Source organism: Oryx dammah, unplaced genomic scaffold (assembly GCF_014754425.2).
Source record: "Oryx dammah isolate SB20612 unplaced genomic scaffold, SCBI_Odam_1.1 HiC_scaffold_27, whole genome shotgun sequence".
NCBI lineage: Eukaryota > Metazoa > Chordata > Mammalia > Artiodactyla > Bovidae > Oryx > Oryx dammah.
This window is the reverse complement of record NW_024070211.1, coordinates 59,850,679-59,872,149: the sequence shown is the minus strand read 5'-3', so window position 1 is coordinate 59,872,149 and position 21,471 is coordinate 59,850,679. Positions and strand designations below refer to the sequence as shown.

Sequence of the window (21,471 nt, the reverse complement as noted above, 5' to 3'; positions counted from 1 at the left end):
CAATAGAATTTGAAAGAAGTGATTGTGATTGTGATCATGCTGCTCATCTGTTTCTTTTTTAATGTGATGAGTTGTGGAATGAAGAACTAGCAGCCAAATATCTACTTTACGAAATTAATCATAGTCAATACAACATGGTTAATGCTCATAATTGGAGAAGGCAATAGCAAGCCACTCCAGTAGTCTTGCTTGGAAAATCCCATGGACCAATGAGCCTGGTAGGCTGCAGTCCACGGGGTCGCTAAGAGTTGGCACGACTGAGCAGCTTCACTTTCACTTTTCACTTTCATGCATTGGAGAAGGAAATGACAACCCATTCCAGTGTTCTTGCCTGGAGAATCCCAGGGACGGGGGAGCCTGGTGGGCTGCTGTCTATGGGGTTGCACAAGAGTCGGACACAACTGAAGCGACTTAGCAGCAGCAGCAGCAACGCCCATAATTAATATAATCATCTGCTTGCAATGCAGGAGACCCAGGTCTGATTCCTGGGTCAGGAAGATCCCCTGGAGAAGGAAATGGCAAGCCACTCCAGTGTTCTTGCCTGGAGAATCTCATGGACAGAGGAACCTAGAGGGCTATCGTCCATGGGATCGAAAGTGTCAGACATGACTTAGTGACTAAACCACCACTACCAATACAACATGGTTGCTAAAGATTAAAACTTTGAAAGGCTTTATTATTTAACTTAACTGTGCTAAATAAAATGAGTGCATGTCAGAAATGAGCAGAGTGAGCATGTCAAAATGAGACAGGAGCTGCCTGTCCTGTGAAATAGGACCTGTAAACTTGCCCAATTTATGGAAAAGGAAATTGGGCAAGATTAAATGATTTACCAGGCTACCCTGATAGCTCAGTTGGTAAAGAATCTGCCTACAATGCAGAAGACCCTGGTTTGATTCCTGGGTCGAGAAGATCCCATGGAGAAAGGATAGGTTACCCTCTCCAGTATTCTTGGGCTTCCTTTGTGGATCAGGTGGTAAAGAATCTGCCTGCAATGCAGGAGACATGGGTTTTATCCCTGAGTTGGGAAGATCCCCTAGAGAAGGGAAAGGCTATATACTCCAGTATTCTGGCCTGGAGAATTCCATGGACTGTATAGTCCATGGGGTAGCAAAGAGTCGGACATGACTGAGTGATTTTCAATTTCATTTTCAAATGATTTACCTACAAAATTATCTGAAGCCAAAATTAAAATTCAGGTGAACCTTATCCCAGATACCAGAGCTTTACCTTCACAATTTCGCATGATCCTGAGTCCCATATCCACAATTCTTTCATCAGATAAACTCTGCCTGGGAATCTCAGTTAACTCTTTCTTAGGATAGTTTTTCCCTGAGTAGTTCTAGTCCAGCTGGAATCCTACCTTCTGCAAGTATCAGAGCCTCTAACTTCTCTACTTTCTTGACACTTTGGAGTAATTATTGAACATATATGACAATATTCACATTTGATGCTTTTCTTCTTGTATCCTCAACCCCCTGATTACATCCACATTGTTGACAACTTCAGGCTTACCCTTTGTTTTTCTTCCTTCAGTGGAACCTATGGATCACATCTCAGCTACCCTTCTGCTCTTGGTTTATTTCACAAATAAGTTTTAAGTTTTCCCTCACTAATTTCTGCCAACAGAAGAGAACTATATGCAACACTATCTTCATCCCAGGTGGTTCCTTTGCATTTTGCATTTTCATGAGACTGTGCCAATCCTCATTTTATAACAAAGGGATGGAAAAAACATGAGTATTTGGGGCTGGAAGGGATCATAATGGTACAGAATTGTTAAGAATAGTGAAGAAGATAAAGCTATCTCTTCTATCCAGATAGTTAGCATTTACTTTCTTCATAATGCCTAACTGACCACTGTCTTCTCTGCTTTCATGACCATTTTCCAGAATAGAGAACAAATTTAAAAGATCAAACATAGAAAGGAATTATGCTGGAGTTGGAACCAGAATAGTATAGAAGAAACAGCGCCACACACGAGTTCCATAGATATGCCTGTGAAGGCCTTTCTATCACTTACCATCTTCATAACTTAGGGAAGGGCTGACCATTTCAGAACTTGAGTGTACCCTTCTATAAATAAAAGTTCAAACTCCCATTATTATTACCAATAAGGATTAAAAAGATAGTTCCTATGAACTGGCTGGCACATACAGTCGCCAAGCAAAAGTCAATCCTTATTATTAGGACTTGGCAGAGTAGGGCACAATGGCATGTGAAATTATGTCAAGTTTTTTTCATTCACTTATTAATTTAGAAATCTTTTGTGTATTTTCTGATGTCTCTTCTCCAGTTATTATTGTGATCAAGCCCAGAGATGATTCATTAACTACATCCTGGGTAGCAGGCTTTCAAATGAGTCTCAGTATACTCCCTTATATTAAACAGGTGTAGCCAGAGAATTGTAATCAGAATTTAAACTTCGTTTGAGAAGAGGTCCTTGGCAGTAGATTGTCCTCCTAACCTAAACTGTATGATAAACCAGAGATAATCTCTGAGATTATCAGATAACTATTAGCTAATACAACCCAGCTCTAGTCTCTTGACATTTGCATTAATTTCTTGACATTTGTCATAAATTATTAGATCTTCTTGAGAATTCCCCAGTACAAGTGGCTCCCTAACAGTGTCTAATGAACTAAGCACTTTAGGCAAAGCTGTATTGACATAAGCTCTGGTCCCTAAAAACAATCTCTTCAGGAAGCCTGACCAGTTGTCACCCAGGCTCAGATCCCCAAGACCATCTCCTTATTCTTTGAACTTGGTATCTGTGTTTAGTAGTCTCTCAGTGTCACCTTGCCTTGGATTTGGGTTGATCCTCCTGACATTTTGCCTCTAATTATAAACAGATGGATGAATGAGATGTAATTCTCTGTTATCAGCTTCAGAGAAAGTAGGTAGAGTCAGCCCTACTTCTTGATGGCTCACAATAAAAGTTCAAGTGAATCAACTTTGGGGAGTTAGGGATTTGACATTGCTTTAAAAGGATTCAAACTGGGAGCTATTCCTCCAGGCTATTTCGCTGTAAGCATACAGAACATAATGAAGCCGTTTGGATGTAGTTCTCCACTTCCTTACAAAACCTACTGAAAGATTACGTGGTGCAGTTTCAGGAACAATGGCAATAGAGTCAGCTCTATTATTTGAGTCAACTCAAGCAATGTATGTAGACTCCAAAAATAAAATAATAGAAAATATGGAGAAAAGATAGGAAAAATGTCAAACAAAACCCAGAACTCTAGCTTTGAAAGGGCAATGACTTCTCCAATTGTAGTATATAGTTGTTAAATCATATTTTCTTATGATTAAAATGTACATTTGTCCCTGTAGATATACTTACAAACAGGATCATGGTCTTCATATTGAGCTATTGTTTTAATTCAACAGTCTGTTATGAACATTTTTCTACAACTGTAAACATATTTTTTATGGGATTGTAACATTTTCTCATATACAGATGTGGTAATTTTATTTATACACATTTTTAATTATACCCTTCAGATAAACTCTTAGGAAAACAATTTCTAGATTAAATTATATAGAAATATTCTAACTGACAGATAGCTACGGACTCATCTGGGTTCAAATTGCAGCCCCCCAACTCACTAGCAATGTGATATTAGCCCTCAAATTCAAATAGATTTTTGGCCCAAGCACATTGATTTTTACCCTCCAAAAGACTGTTTTCATACTGCAATAGAGTTTTCAACTGGGAACAATTTACTATTTTTGATCCTCTCTTAGGTACTAGGCATTCCACTACAGTTAGAATATATTTCTGTCACTGAATCCTTGATATGGAACAGGCCCCTGTGGTGCTCCTGGGCACAAAGACTTTCTGTATCATTCATTTCTTTGATATAGGCAATAGCTTTCATTTAGCCTCAATGACCTTCCCTGAGTTCCAATGGGCAGCAGATTCAAACAGTTGTTAATTATATAGGAGAATAGATATGAAACAAGGGAGAAACAAAGTCAAGAGAAATAATAGTGCAGCCCTGGGGCAAGGTCCTGCTTCCCCAACAACAGACACACACAATAATATCTTGAGCTGTTTTACAGATACTGAGACACCCTCCAGACAGGAAAAGTTAACAGTTAACAATGGTATGCTACCCACAAGCACACAGGTCTCAGACCAATTGGAACCAGAAGGTTGATGATGCTAACTCCCACTTACCTCACCACCAACAAATCAAAAATATCCATGAACTGATCAGGCCCTCTTTGAACCGTTTCTATGCAAACTCTTCACTATCTTCTTGAAGGGCTTCTCTGATAGCTCAGTTGGTAAAGAATCGCCTGCAATGCAGGAGACTTCAGTTCAATTTCTGAGTTGGGAAGATTCCCTGGAGAAGGGATAGGCTACCCACTCCAGCACTGGGCTTTCCTTGTGACTCAGCTGGTAAAGAATCCACCTGCAATGCCGGAGACCTGGAATTGATCCCTGGGTTGGGAGGATCCCCTGGAGAAGGGAAAGGCTAATCACTCCAGTATTCTGGTCTGGAAAATTTCATGGACTGTATAGTCCATGGGATCACAAAGAGTTGGACATGACTGAGTGACTTTCACTTCACTTCATCTTCTTGAAAGTGTGGTGGGCACATTTCTTGGAGGCAATAGCCTGCTGTGTTCCCTCTTTGTTTGGCAAAGAAATAGCTATTCTTTCTCTTTCTTCCTTAATTCTATCTCCATATTTCTATTTGGCATTGGTGTATAGAAGCTGAAATTTTGGCAACATTCTCAAAATCATTTTAAATCAGTTTTGTTTCTCAACTATCATGTTACTTTGATGGCAAAGACCAAGACAAGAAATTAGATACGTGTAGTTTATTTGTGAGGTGATGGTATGAAGTATAAGTAAGGGAGTGGAAAAAATAACACAGAAACGTGGGGACAGTTAGACAATAGCCAAGCATTTTGTGTAGGCAACAGGAACATCATCCTTGAAATCTTTAGGAAGGGTATGCAACAGTTTGTCATCTTCCTTGTCCAAGGACAGGAAGCTGGGAATTGACTCACTGGCTGAAAGATTATCTTCTTGGCTATTAATACTTCTTAGTACCTGTGGTTAGATCTAGAACATCCAAAAGCTTAGGAAAAGAGATAAGGTTTGATTTAGAAATGGGGTGTCATCCATTTGACTCTGAGTTTATGGAGCTGTCCGCTGAAATTGCAGCTGAATTCATAATTAACACAAGGATATGTGATTTTTTCAGTAACCTTGCCTGGAAAATCCCATGGACAAAGAAGCTAGAGCTGTAGTCCATGGTGTCTCAAAGAGTCGGGCATGACTGAATAACTAATACTCATGTGATTTTTGTCGGCAAAAAATGCTATATTATTTCAGTTTCATAGGCACAATATTTGATCCCAAGGATATTATTGCTACCCAATAACATTCAGATAGTCAGTGGCAAATCTAAACCCCAAACCCTGGTTTCTTGTCTCCAATACTTGACTCATATTCTTCTCATCACACGACACTGCCTCCTAAAAGCTCAAGCACGTTTTGCTTGTAAGGAAGCCGTAGACATGCTGTTCTCCTCTGTAGCATTACTGTAGTAACTTGTCTTTTGCACACTGCTCATCAACCTCTAAATTTAAAACCTCAGTACTTGGACATAGGGGCCAAATCTTTTTTTTTTTTTTCTTTTCCTTTCATAATCCCTAGTTAGTAGTAACAAAGGTACTAGTTAATCTTATCTAATGTGCTGTGTGCTTAGTCACTTAGTTGTGTCTGGTTCTTTGCGACCCCATGGACTGTAGCCCACCAGGCTCCTCTGTCCATGGGAATTCTCCAGGCAAGAATACTGGAGTTGGTTTCCATGCCCTCCTCCAGGGAATCATCCCAACCCAGGGACTGAAAACAGGTCTCCTGCATTGCAGGTGGAATGTTTTCCATCTGAGCCACCAAGGAAGCAAATACCTAATCAACAAAGGCAATGCACATGTACGTTTTGTTTCAAACAGCAGGTTGTGATATATTGATGAGGTGCAAAATCAATTTTGGTGGGTCTTGAGTAGAATTTCAAAAATTAGATGATGAGAAAAATAGCAAAAATGCACACCTTTTATCATTTCAAAAGGTATTTGTTTTCATTATGTATGTGTGTGTGTGTGTGTTATGTTTATCTATAAAGAGCTTATTTCATATGATTGGTCCTGGATAAAAAGCTTTGAAAGTCACTTAATTATAGGTGCTAAACAATGTTCAAAACACCTGGGGTCAAATCCTAACTCCACTAATGTTATTTGGCTAATCTTATTAGTTTTATCATAAGATGTTACTAACTTCAAGGGCTATTGAGAGGAATAAATGGGTTACTCCATACAAGATGTTGAGAACAATGTTTGATACATTAAGATCACTCAATAAATGTTACTTATAATTGCAAATGTATGCTCAGTCCATAAAATACAGAGTTTACATGTGGTCTTTGTTTAGTTCAGAGCAAGAGGGGTGGAATTCAAGATTTTCAAGTATTTGGAAACATGTTATTGGGATTGAATTAAAATAAAATGATTCTGTAAGTTTCTTAGTATTCCCTCCGAATTGCTCCTCACTAACAAATGTTCTAGCTCTGTATACATGTATTTATTATTAATTTAAATAATTAATTCCTTAGGAAAATTAACATAAGCATTTTATATTAATTTGCTAAAATTCATTTAAATGTATGTATTTTGTGTGGTATCTTGGCAGATAAATGATCTGTGTAATATCTACGATATATATAGTTGTAACTTAAACAAGTGACTCTCAAATTGCCAACAAAGAAAACAGATTTAGCATACTTTCTAGTTCAGAAAGAATACTATGCATTCAGAAGTTGTTTTGTGGAATTTATACTGTAAAGTAATTAACCTCCAATTAAAATAAATAAATTTATATTTAAAAAAGATTAAAAAAAGAAAGAATACTATGATATGGCTTCCTGACTCGTGGCAATGATCTTGAAACACAGCCTGAGTGTGGATGAGTCCTGTTTTCAAAAACTAGTGCAATCATTCTTTATATATATATATATTCCTTAATATATATATGAAAGTGAAAGTCACTCAGTCATGTCCAACTCTTGGACCCCAAGGACTGTAGTCAGCCAGGCTCCTCTGTCCATAGAATTCTCCAGGCCAGTATACTGGAGTGGGGAGCCATTCTCTTCTCCAGGGGATCTTCCAAACTCAAGGACTGAACCCACGTCTCCCACATTGCAGGCAGATTCTTTACCAGCTGAGCCACCAGGGAAGCCACACGCACATACACACACATATATACAACTACAGTTGATTTACGATGTTAGGTTAGTTTCACATGTATAGCAAAGTGATTCAGTTATACATAATGGCTGTCTGTCCTTTTTCAAGTTTTTTTCCCATTTAAGTTATTACAGAATACTGAGCAGGGTTCCTCATGCTGTACAGTAGGTCCTTGTTAGTTATCTATTCAAAATATAGTGTAAATTTCAATCCTAAACTCCAAATATATCCTCCTCCCCACCTCTCTCCCTAGTAACCATTAAGTTTGTTTTCTATGTCTCTGTGTCTGTTTCTGTTTTATAAATAAGTTCTTTGCAAGATATTTTTAGACTCTGTATGTAATCAAAATTGTTTCTCCACATTCATCCTGCTGCTGCTGCTGCTGCTGCTAAGTCGCTTCAGTCGTGTCCGACTCTGTGCGACCCCAGAGACGGCAGCCCACCAGGCTCCCCCATCCGTGGGATTCTCCACGCAAGAACACTGGAGTGGGTTGCCATTTCCTTCTCCAATGCATGAAAGTGAAAAGTGAAAGGGAAGTTGCTCAGTCGTGTCCGACTCCTAGCGACCCCATGGACTGCAGCCTACCAGGCTCCTCTGTCCATGGGATTTTCCAGGCAAGAGTGCTGGAGTGGGGTGCCATTGCCTTCTCCATGTTGCTGCAAATGACATTATTCCATTCTGTGGAGTAATATCCAATTGTCTATATGTACCACATCTTCTTTATCCATTTTTCTGTCAATGGACATTTAGGTTGTTTACATGTTTTGGCTATTGTAAATAGTGCTGCAATAAACATTGGAGTACATGTATCCTTCTATATCATAGTTTTCTCTAATTTTGAGAATAACTTATCTAGAATTTTCTGGCTACTCTTGCTTAGTTTGAAATGATGCCATTATGATTCTTTTTAGTTAAGCCTGCAACCTTTATACGATAATTTGGATTCACCATCCAGCCTCTAAAATCAACCTCAGAAAATCATGGATGCTAAGATTCTGAAATGTCAGAAAGAATCTGAGCAATCACTGTTTCCAGAATGTCAGCTGTGATAAGAACCCTTCCCCTGGCATCTTTGATGAATTTTGTTGGATCTGTCTGAAGACTTCTAGTGTAAATAAGCATTTGCCTCTAGTGAAAACACATACAGCATTGATTAACAGTCCTCAAAATTGTCCCAGTCATGAAACTCTAAGCTTACAGTTAGAAAAGAAAAAAAACTTTTTTAAAAAAAGCTAAAAAACTTGCCCTTTAAAAATTAGGTATATTTTTAATGGAGAATGTGTATAGCATATTAGAAGTGAAAATTATATATTATTGCATTATTTCAAGATTTTATAACACTAGGTGTGCTAGTTTTGTTTTTTCTAATATATATTTTGATGAGAACATAGCAATTAACATGAAATATGTTAGGTCTTAATACCGCTCTTTAGAAATCATCTATATGAACCAACATTTAGAAAATACTTTTTTGTGGATAAGAGGAAATAGACATCATTCATCTTACCTAACAGCCCTTCGAATATTTGGTTCTGCTAACATTTCTGTTTCCCAGGCTAAATTTACATAACTTCTGAAACTACCCCTCATGTGAGGTGATTTCTGGACTCTTTTCTGTCCTAGAGACCATCTTCTAGAAGTTCTCTGGTTTGTCAGCATAGCTTTTAAAATGCAGATATTTCTTCACAGAGTTAATTTCTGACTTTCTGGAAAATGTAAGCATTATAGCGTGTACTGTAAGCCTATAGCTTGTTTCCCTGAGCTTCAACTTTAAGGGGATTTCTTTTGAAAAGTATAAATGAGTCAACCACAGAAAGTGGGATTTCTTAGGCACATTGAAGTTTCTTTTTGTGTGTTTGACAAAGAATTGGATCATGAGAGTTGGCCTTTATATGAGACTTTGGGCAAACACACTTTTTTCCAAAGAGGATTGACATAAGGCAAATGTCCTAACCACCTCCCATTTCAATTAAACTTCTTATTTTGAGATAATTGTAGATTCACATGCAGTTGTAAGAAATAATAAAACAGGGAGATCTAATATACCTTTGCCAGATTCCTCCAGTGGTAGTATCTTGCAAGGTAATTGATAGTATATCACAACCATGACGATAATAATAATACAATAAAAATAATAGAAAATTTCTATCACCAAAAGGATCCTCCAGGTTGCCCATTTTATAGTCAGTTTCCTCCAACTTCAAATCCTCCTTAACCTTGGCAATTACTAAAATGTCCTGCATCATATTTGTCATATTAACAATGTTGTACAAATGAAATCATAAAGTATGTAACATTTTGTGGTTGGATTTGGTCACTTAATATAATCTCTGTAGATTCTCCATGTTGTTACATGTAACATGTTTTTTTACATGTTAAAAAAAAACCCTTTTCTTCCTGTTGCTAGGTAGTTTTTCCTTGTATGGATGTAACACAATTTGTTTAACCATTCACCTATCAAAGAAGAATTAGTTTAATTCCAGTTTCTGACTTTTGCAAATAAAGATGATATAAAATTCATATATATATTTTTCTTTCAACGTAATTCTTCGTTTCTCCAAGATAAATACCCAAAGAACAATTGCTGGGCCAATGGTAGTGACATGTTTATTTTTCAGAATTTCTTCCAAACTGTATTCTGGATGTCTATACCATTTCACATTCCCATAGGATAAGTTTCTCCACATCCTAGACAGCATTAGATGTTTCACTGTTTTCTATTATCTATTATGATGGCTGTGTAGTGATTATCACTGTGGTTTTACTCTGCATTTCCCTACTGCCTAATGATGTTGAACAGCTTCCATCTGCTTATCTGCCATCTGAATATCTTGTTTGGTGAAGTTTTTCTCTGTAATGCAGAAGTTTTTAATTTGAACAAAATCAAAATTATATTTATGAATTATGCCTTTGATGTCAAACCTAGGAATTCTTAGTCTTAGATCCCAATGGTTTTCTGCTATTTTTGTGTGTGTGTTTTACAGTTTTATGTCTACATTTAAATTTATTTATGATACATTTTGAAATAATATTTGTTTAAAGTATGAGAATTTGAGAGTTTTTAAGATGCTCTTTATTAAGTTGAGCATAATTATGTCCTCCCCTCTGTTTTATTATATGAAAGTATTTATCATGAATGAGTGTTGAATTTTAAAAAATGCTTTTACTTCACTGATACCGTGGTTTTAGTTTTGTTTTAATTTTTAGCCTGTTTTATTTTTTATGGTAGTTTTCCTTGATTGTGTTTTTAAATCCTTAACCAGTTTAAGATTCTCATGTGAGGGAGGGGAGGAGAAACTCTATTTGGGAATAGGCACAGTCATTTTTATATATTGCTAAATTCTACTTGCAGATATTTTCTTAAATAATTTTGCACCTGAATATATATATATATAATGGATAGTCAAAAGTTTCCTTCTGTTTTTGTTTAGAATTGATATTGGTTTATCTTTAATTCACTGGTAAAATCCTCCAGTGAAACCATCTGGATTTGGAGATTTCTTCCATGGGAAAGTTTTAAAAATTACGAATTAAAATTCCTTAGATTTATAGGACTATCCAAATGATATAGTTCATACTTGTTGGGTTATGGGAATTTGTATTTTTAAAGAAATTTACCATTTTGTAGACACCTCAAATCTATGAGATGGAAGGGATTTTTTAAGTCCCTTGTTATCTTTTTGATGTATATAGTGATAAACACTGTTTCATTACTGATATGGTTCTTTTCTATTTCTTTTGTCAGTTTTGCTAGAGTTTTGTTATTTTATTTTTTAACTTTTTTAAAGAGTCAACTCTATGCTTCATTAATTTTTTCTATTTTTTCTATTTCATTGATTTCTGCTCTTAATTTACTTTTCTTCATTGCTTTCTTTGCTCTTTTTCTAATTTCTTGAGATTGAAGTTTGTTATTGGTCTGAACTCCTTTCTATACTTGCTATAGTCCTGTTTATTTTCTTTTTAACACTCACTACTTTAACCATATGTCCAAAATTTTGATAATTGTGTTGTCATTTTCATTGTTGCACATATTTTTAAATTTATTTTAATTTGGAGGATAATAGCTTTACAATGTTGTGTTGGTTTCTGTCATACAACAATGTGAATCAGCCTTCCGTATACATATGTATTTTTTTAATTTATTTTCTATTTTACTTTACAATACTGTTTTGGTTTTGCCATACATTGACATGAATCCACCACAGGTGTACATGAGTTCCCAATCCTGAACCCCCCTCCCACCTCTCTCCCCAACAAAGGAAACTATAAGCAAGGTGAAAAGACAGCCTTTGGAATGGGAGAAAATAATAGCAAATGAAGCAACTGACAAACAACTAATCTCAAAAATATACAAGCAATTATTCAGCTCAATTCCAGAAAAATAAATGACCCAATCAAAAAATGGGCCAAAGAACTAAATAGACATTTCTCCACAGAAGACATACAGATGGCTACATATGTATTTTTGATTGTCTTTGAAACTTTCTTTTGGGGCCAATGGATTGTTTAGGTGTGTTTTTTCATTTCCAAGTGTTTGGTGACTTTTTTCCTTTTATGTCCCTTTACCCTCCCACATTTATAATATGATTGTTAAATAGTTTTTCTATGTACACTTAGAACCACATTACACAGTGGTTTTTTTTTTTTTTTTTTTTTTTTTTAAATTTTTTTTTTAAATTTATTAAAAAAAAATAAAAAAGTATTTTTTTTTTTTTTTTTTTTTTAGCTTCAATTGTTAACCTTAATTTAGAAAATTCAAAAGTAGAAGGAAAGGCAATTGAATTGATGTACATTTTGGTTTATGGTGTACTTTTTGCCTTCCTGATATTATAAGATTCCTTTTTATTATTTTCTCTTTGTTAAAGTAGTATGATTTAGTCTTCTTTGAGGGTAGGTCTGCTGTTGACAAATTTTCTTAGTTTTCCCATATGCTTTATTTCCTCTTCATTCTTAAAGGATATTTCTGCTGGGTTAAAAATAGAAATTTGCAGTTGATTTCTTAAAAATGAAAATAATAACATGCCACTTATTTCCTGGCCTCTGTGGTTTCTGATGAGAAAACTGCCATCACTCACATTGTTTTTCCTTTATGAATAAAGTGTTATTTTTTCTGGATGTTTTAAGAATTTTTGTCTTCAGTTTTCAGAAGTTTAATTATGATATGTCTGGTATTAATTTCTTTGGCTTTTTTCTATCTGTGATTTATCCAGCTTTTTAAATCTGTAGATTTATGTCTCTTGTCCAATTTGGGATGTATTTATTCATTATTTCTTTGAGTTTTTCTTAGCCCCATCCACTCTTTCCTCCTCTTATGGGACTCTGATGACACAAATGTTAAGTGTTTTCCTTGATATTTTTCAAATAGAGTAACTTTCACTGTTCTAACTTTCAATTTTCTTATTTTTTTTCTATTTCTTTTTGGTGTTGAGTCTTTCTACCTTTAATTTTTTATTATACTTTTCACTTGGTTCTTCCTATATCTTATGTTTTCTGCTGATGCCATTTCTCTGCTGAAGTTTTCTATTTTTCATTTAAGTGTATTCATAATTGATCACTAGAATTTTTACCACACCTGCTTTTATTTTTTACTTTTTTTAATTTTTAAAATGTATTTTATTGAATTATAGTTGATTTACAATATTATGTTTCTCTGTACAACAAGTGCTTCAGTTATACAAATATATATTATTTTTCATATCCTTTTCCATTATGGTTTATTATATGATACTGAAAATAGTTCCTTGTGCTATACAATAGGACTTTGCTGTTTATCCATTCCATATATAATAACTTGCATCTGCTAATCCCAAATCCTCAATCCATCCCCCTCAATCCATCTTACCTCCTTCTTCCCCTTGGCAACCTCAAGTCTGTTCTCTATGTCTGAAAATAAACTTTTTTTAAAAATATATAAATTTATTTATTTTAATTGGAGGCTAATAACTTTACAATATTGTATTGGTTTTGCCATACAGCAACATGAATCTACCATGAGTGTACATGTGTTCCCCATCCTGAACCCCCCTCCCACCTCCTTCCCCATATACCATCCCTCTGGGTCATCCCAGTGCACCAGCCCTGAGCGTCCTGTATCATCCATCGAAACTGGACTGGTGATTTGTTTCACATATGATATTATACATGTTTCAATGCCATTCTCCCAAATCATCCCACCTTTGCCCTCTCCCACAGAGTCCAAAAGACTGTGCTATACACCTGCTTTTAAATCTTTGTTAGGTAATTCTAATATATCTCATCTTAGTGTTAGCGTCCATTTATTATTTTTATTGTTTCAGTTTCAATTTAGTTTAAGATCTTCTTAGTTATTGGTATGATGTGTGATTTTAAATTCAAACTTGGGTGTGTATGTATTGTGTTACGAGACTCTGTATCTTAATTAAAGCTTCTGTTTTAACTGGCTGTTTTGGAAACACTGTTCTGGAAGTCAAATGGAGGAGGACTACCTCCTAAATGTCATGTGGATGCAGAAACCAAGGTCCCCTGCTCAGCTTCCACTGGCACCTGACTTGTGGACTCTTCATTAGTGCTGGACAGGTGTAAAAATTTTGGCTTCCCAGGTAGTCTCCAAGGAAGCTGTTTGAGCGGTGCTCCTTACTGTGGTCGAGCGGAAGCCCTGGAGCCCTGCTTGGCATTCTTTGAAGTCACTCTAGTGCTTCATACAATTTCCTGAATGTAGCAGTGTAAGTTCTCCACTAAGCCTTCACATAGGTAGAAATGAGTCAGTTTTTTTCTGTGATGTTTGTCTAGAGCAAAGCAATTTTAGGCTATATAATTTCTGGTTTACTAGAAATTTCTGGTCTTTGCCTGGAGAAAGCAGGTTTCTGTTAGGGTGTAATTTTGTCTATTCCCTTTGATATGTCTAGATTGTCAACTTCAGCTCCATGCTTGATATGTCAGGGAAGAAGAAAACTCAAGGTACTTCCCACTGTGTCATTCCTCAGCTCCCAAGTTCCTTAACCAGCCTGCATTTTCTTTTCTAATGTTCAGAGTCTTCATGTGCTTGTTTTAAATATCATGTCTAGGACATTTATTGTACCTAGTGGGAGGAATGGGAAAATGTATGTCACCTCCATCTCCCAGAAGCTAGAGACCAGCTTTTTCTTTTTTTCTTTTTTTAAGTACAAGAAGAGAACACAAATATTTTGTTGGATTACTATGTACCATGTATTTGACTTGTGGTATCTCCCTTACGTTCCCCCCACTCTCCTAGTGTTTTCCCAGTTTTACCTATGAAGTATTCCGCTTTCAGAAAGCTTGAGAACCTTGCCTTAGGGCACACAGACGGAACACAAACTAACTGGAATTTGGGGCCCTCACGGGACTAACTTCCCAGCCTATGTTTTACCCTCTATACTTGTGTCTTCCTACAATGTTCTCTGATATTTTCAGAGGAACAAAAGCTTTCCAGATCATTTTAACAAATATCATTCTCAAGTCTCATAACAATTGTGTAAAGTCAATTAGAGGAAGAACTTCTTTATTCATTAAAATGATAGATTTTTAGAATTAGTTAGCCCAAAGGGTAATTAGTTTCAAAATATGTCTCCTAGTTCAGAGCTCCTTGCTCCATGCTGTACCTTCTGCAACTATAAAAGGGCAACAAATTAATCCATTTATTGGTATATTGAATACAACTTAGAGAAGCATAGCTCTAATGAGATAACAGTATTTACAAGGGCATTGGATGTCTAAAATGCCCTGATTTCCCCATTAGCCCAGCCTTCCTCGTCTATATGTGGACATCCTTCAAACCATGGCCTCTGAGCTGTGAAGTATCCTCGGGGCTGTGAAGTATCCTCAGGGCTAACTTCGCACATGTGACATGACAGGCATCTCATACCACGATGGCTTCTCTGTAAGTCTGTCCTTCCCCTTGTGAGTGAGGTCATTGTGAGAAAGAACTAAATATTTCATCTCTACAATCCTAGCACCTCTTCTGGCCATTACATAGTAGAGCCTCAAGAAACAATATTGAGTGAATGCATGAATAAGGAAAAGAAAGTATAATCTGCTCCCTCCCCCAAATTATCTTACATTTGTAAGAAGATATTTCCTGATTGAACTTTGCTTTATTTAGCAAAAACATGCTGCCTACATTGAGAAAGAATTCGGGATGATTATAAAATTACACAAATTATCCATCCCATTATGCTTTAATTTTTACCTGATCTTTTTCTAAAAAAAAAAAAAAATTACTTTTGATGAGAATATTTGTTTTCCTCTAGTCAAATAAGTAAGGAAATGTTCAAAGCACTAGCTGAGTATAAGCTTTCTTATGGGATTTTATGGATTACTTTAGCTGGGGTTGAAGGAAAAGCCATTGATTTCCCCTGTTATCTATGAGGCTTTAATCAATCAATATCACAATATATATATTAGTTGCTGTATGTTCAACACAATCCTAAAGCATAATTTAACTCTAGAAGAAACATCTATGCCCCCTTCTCCTGTGTTATTCACATTGTAGTGTAGAATAATTGTAATGCCTGGATGCCTGGTCCCTTCCATTGTTATTCACATTGAAGAAATAATGAGTGAGGACTTCCCTGATGATCCAGTGGTTAAGACTTTGCCTTCCAATGCAAAGGGTGCAAGTTTGACCGCTGAACAGGGGACTGAGAATCCACATGCCTTGCAGCCAAAAAACCAAAAAAAAAAAAAAAAAAAAACCCCACAGAATCAATATTGTAACAAATTCAATGAAATCTTTACAATATTAAAAAAAAAACATTAAAATTTTTAAAATAAATAATGAGAAAACAATACCAAACTATGGAAAAGAAATCCTGGGTTGAAAAGGGTATATTTTAGAAACACAGTGGTAACTTAAAAATAAGGAAATCCTGCGTTGATTGCCTACTATATACTAGCCATTATACAAAACGTATAGTGTCCCTCAAAATAAACCTTTCAAAATAGATATTATTATTCTCCTTTTTATACATGAAAAATCTGACACTTGGAGGGACTGAATAATTCACTAAATGCTAAGCATTAACTGAAAGAGCTAGCATCCATATTGAGCTTTTAATCAAAATCTGTGCTCTGTAAAATACACCAAGTCCATTTTGCTGAGTATCCAGTAAGAATATAATAAATGATATGTGCTTTAAGAATTAAGGAAAGGAGAAAATGAGAAGGAAGTATATATGAAGATCATATATACACGGAGGTCCATGATACGTAGGGTTTAGATGCAGGGTGAGGAGCTGTGGGGCCTGGGTAGAGATGGAAAGAGATTCCTCGCACAGGGAAGAATGGAACCATCTGATTAGGAGACATATGAGAAATAAATGAAGCCTCCAAAGTGGGGCCATATAATGAGTGGTATAGTGTAAGCTGGACTTGATGGGAGAAGAATTAAAAGAATATCAAAGACTTTTGAACAGATGAGTATAAACTGCATATGATTTAGAGATTAACCTTGCAGTTGAGCCAGAATGGATCAGAATAAAGATATACTTTCAGTGTAGGGAGCCACTAGGGGCCAGAACAGTTTGTGCAGGTCTAGATGTAGATAAAGACAGGGGAAAGCAAGGAAAGGATACCAACAGGGAGCACTCCCTAGATCTGGGCAACAGATTGAATGTGATGGAAGGAGAGGAATGCATTGCATGTGTCAAACCCATGTGGTTTTTAGAGCATGAAAATGACATGGTAGAGAAAAAGCCTGTGCTCGTGACCTCACCATACACTAATTTGTGGTCGAGGAATGTTAACCTGTTCCTTTATCAGTTCTTAGCCTTCCCAATCAGATTACAAGACTCACCCACAGAGCTGCTAGGAAAATTAAAAGAAATGCAATATTTAATGCACCTGGATCATAACAGTCTCTCAGCAGCTATGTGTTTATATCCATGGATAAATGGCAGTGACATTCAAAGGAAGAAAAAGCACTGTGGAGTGGAAAGAAGATGAATTAGAGTTGGGGATCCTGACAAGTGTCTGTGTAGGGATTCCATCCACATCTGGAAGAAGATGTGGGCCATAAAGGCAGATCAAAAGTCCCCAGTTCATGAAGTTAGATAACAACCTCTGTGACCTAAGGTGTTCAGGTGAAAACAGCACAGTGTCTGCAGATGGCTTCTGGGGAAAGCCCAAAGTAGGTCAAATACATATGACCTGATATTCCTGGGGAATATGGGGCCTTCTGCTTTGTATATGTTTTATATATGACAGGTCCTTAGCTTCCATGCTGCCTTTGTGTCAGTCTGAGTTGGTGTCCTTTTGAACTTACACAGATAATGTTCCTTACATCACTCTGATGCCCTTTTCTGTTTTTATTATATTATGTTTTCTGAGCATCTCCTCTTATTTTATTTTAAAGCAAGATCTCTTTCTGGGCTTTATAACTCTCCTATCACTATGCTGGGTTACATTTATTATACCCATTACACAGGGGGGCAAACTAAGATATAGGAAAGTTAAGGGATTTATTTGGGTCAACATCCTACTAGAGTAAAGCTAGTCATGAAACTATGGGGAAACCTGAAGGCTTGAAGAGACTATAGCCATCAGCTCATCCACGAGTAAACAAACCTTAGAATGGAACAGAGAGTAAATATCTTAAGTTTTGTCAGCTAGATACTGTCTCCATTGCCTATTCTCCCCCTCCTCCATCTCCTCATTCCTCCTCTTTAATAATTCTTTGAAAACTTAAAAATAACTATTAGCTTGCAGGTTGTACAGACCGGCCATGAATCAAATTTGTCAACTTCAAACGAATTTAATTCTTTCACTTTCTAGATGAGGTGAGAAACAGATGGGTTTAGCAAGGTGCCCAGGGTGACCCAGCAGGAGAGTGATGGAGCTGTTTAGACCTCAGATTTCTTCACCAACATTTCCCTCCTCACCATAGCTCAAAATCTTGAACCATAGCCAATTGTGGAAATAGTTCTTTACCTACTTATAGGTCCATTTGAAGGGCCATGGCTATGAGGGAACCAGGTTTTGTCTCTCGACCTCTGTGCATGTTCTCGTCACTCACTTTTTAAAAAATATCATTGTGCATTGCCTTAGTCCAACAGTGTTTGGGGTAATTTTTGTAAAATTACAAATAACCCACAATTATTGAATAAAAAAGCAATTGCATCATGCAAAGAATAAAAGAGGGAAGTGAGAATGTCAAGAAAAATGCTAGCAGGAGGTAGCAAGTTTTGCCTTGGACTTCCACTTGACCAGCACAGAGAGCAATTCATCATTAGTCACAAAAGCCAGCACTCAAAAGCTTAAAAGCTTAAGAAGGAATCAGTTGTTTGTTGCCACACATATTGTCCTAGTTTTTAGGACCAACAGGAATTTCCATACGAGTGAAGAGTGTTTTATGTGACTATGACCCAGGCTGCTTTATCAAGTTGTATAGCATTGCAAGAATGTGGGGGTTGCTCAGATTCTGGGGAACCCCTCTTCTTTTGTCCCCAGATTTGAGAGTGGAAATTCTCATACTTTACAAGCATTTAAAATGCCTAATTTTCTACACTTTTACCAGACATCAGTGTCAGACCTAACTTCAAGGACTGACAGTAGCCCTCTGACCTCTAGCCTCAGGGTAATTTCCCCCTGAAGAGCTGACCTGTGCCTGCCCCATATTCTGTCTGGTCTAAAAACTCAACGAGCCAGACCTAGTCAGAGCAACTACTAAAGTGAAGGAAGAAGGATGATAGAACCTGAGCCAAGCAAAGGTTTTTCATACCAAAACAATTCTTAATCAATGGCAGGGGCATCACCACTACTTACTATTATTTTCAATTAAGTTACCAAAGGCTCTGCACACAGTAGGTACTTAATGCTAGTGGATTTTTTGTCCACTCTGCCCTGACATCTGCCTCTTTTCAGTGTGGCTGAGGGTTTTCAAAATTTGAAGCCAAAATGTATTGACATTTTCACCTGTGTTTAGTTGGCTCTTCATCCTTTTGCCAGCTGAGAAGATGATGGTGAGTATAATAATGATACTCAATGATACTGGATTTGAATGCACTGGATTCAAGATGCAAAACAGGAAACTTCTGGTCTCTTCCTCTCTGGAGTTTCCACCCTGACATACATATAGTTTCCTCTTCTTTCCCAGGCCTGCCTCCTCCACAGGAAAGTTGAACCTGTTTCTTCTCTTTTAGGTTTTCCTCAGTCTCAGTGCATGCATGGTCTCCTGTCCTAACCCTTGGCACTAACCATTCAACAGTCTCTCTGCCCTCCAATTATTCATTCTGCAGGGATTGCCTTTCTATTCCACCTGCTCCATCTCAGAACTATGGTCTTTACTTTGCTTTCTCTTTTCGTATATTTTCCAGCTTTCCCTAAAAGCTGCACCTCAAGTTATGCTGTAGAAATAGGTTGAAAATGATTATGGAGAGCAGTCATTCACTCAGTGGCTCTTTAGTGTGCATGTTCGGGGTTCTGTGACTAAAGTGGAAAACAAGACAAGAACTACAGGTCCTCATGTAGTAATAGCAGGGAGCACAATCTGTTGACGGATTCTTAAGCCGGTGCGTTTAATTATCCACCCTATCAAGGTTGTGAAATAATGGGGATTAGACTTTCATCTACCATTTCAACAACCTGCACTCACTTCTCTGGGTCATCAGCATCCCTTTGTTCTCATTAAACACCTGGTCTTCCAACAGCGTTTCATTATATTTCAGGAATATTTGCAGTAACTCTATCTCCCCTCACAGAATGAAAGGCATCCTTTCTTGCTGACATAATCTGTATCAGCAAAGGGGAAGAGGATTAAGGAAAGGAGATCTTTCAGTATAGCACACACAGCTTATGGTAAGAGGCTGGATTTTACTAGGTCTTCTTCATCTTGTTCACATTCTTTGATTTCATAATTATTATCACCAAATCATTTATGGACCAGACCATGGCCTGTGAAACTAGGCAAACGTGTGTTAGAATCTTGTTTTGATATCTTAGTATGTGGTTTTGGAAAGTTCTTTGACCTTTTTCATCCTCTGTGTTCTTACCAGGGAAATGGAAAATAAGTAGAACTAGCTGAGAGTTTATGGTGAGGAATAGTAAATATATGTGAAACCTTTAGTTGAAATAGCATGTAACTAATATTGAATAAATGGTACCTGTCATAATTAACTCCCTGTAGATTTTTGACTTGCATTTTGAGGACTGATGATTATCTAAGCATCAGAAACTCAGTCCTGATTTGGTACCAGATGAATGCTTGATGACTCTCTATAAATGCCTGAATATGAATGATTAGACACTAGACATTTCAGGTTAGCATAGAAGATGACAGGATCTTTTTCTTTTAGGAGAAATGTGCAGCCATAGTCACATTAAAAATTAAATCACATTTGACATTGTAAAGGCAAAGCACAACAAAGCCACCGTTGATATTTCATCTTGCAGATATCTAGTTTGAACTTATTTTAATACTTTTTCTAGTCTCCAGACCCTGATAGAAGATAGAGAAAATAGCTCCTGGAATATAGGCTACAATAATAATAGCATTCCATTGGAGTGTCAGCTTGATGGGGGTGAAAACAAAGATGCTTATTTCAACTCAACATTATCTTGCATGATTTGTATTACTGATATCACATCCACAGTGTTCGAAAGCAAGCTTGGGAATTTGCAGACACTACTAAATTACGGGAAATAACTGATAATGAGACCCACTACTTTCCAATAGAAGAAGAATTTGCTCATTTGGACACCTCAGTTTAATAGAGAGCTAAATGGATGGTAAATAGAGTTTGGTGTAGATAAAGGTTGAATAGTGCGTTTTGAAACACAGACTAAAGAGAAGGAATACCTAATGAACTGGAAGTGCTTTAGCACAATGACTCAGAGAAGATTGGTGAGTTATGAGAGACGATGATCTAAATGCATTAATAAAAACTCAAATCGTTTTTCTTTGCAGAGAAGGACAGAAGTGTTCACCAGAAGGAACTAATACTTTCCAGGAATCAGCATTTCAGAAAGAGCAGGGACTTTTAGAATCAGACCCACATAAATTTAGTTTCTGCTCAGTCATTTTCTAAAGTTATATGATTTGAAGCAATTCTATTAATATAGCTAAACTCTATGTCCTTCATCTGAAAATAGGAATAAGTCATATCTGCCCTGACTGCTCATATGATCTTGTCTGTTGAACACTGTAAGGATACATGAGCTGGGGGGTGGAGATTGGCCACACTGGATACATCATAGATTTGTAGATGTATTATAATA

General features: G+C 36.7%; 1 protein-coding gene across 2 annotated transcripts in view; it reads left to right on the top strand.

The window, feature by feature from the left end:
• CNTNAP5 (contactin associated protein family member 5) overlaps positions 1-21,471 on the top strand; it is a 1,071,087-nt gene that overhangs the window by 57,162 nt on the left and 992,454 nt on the right. The window lies entirely within an intron of this gene.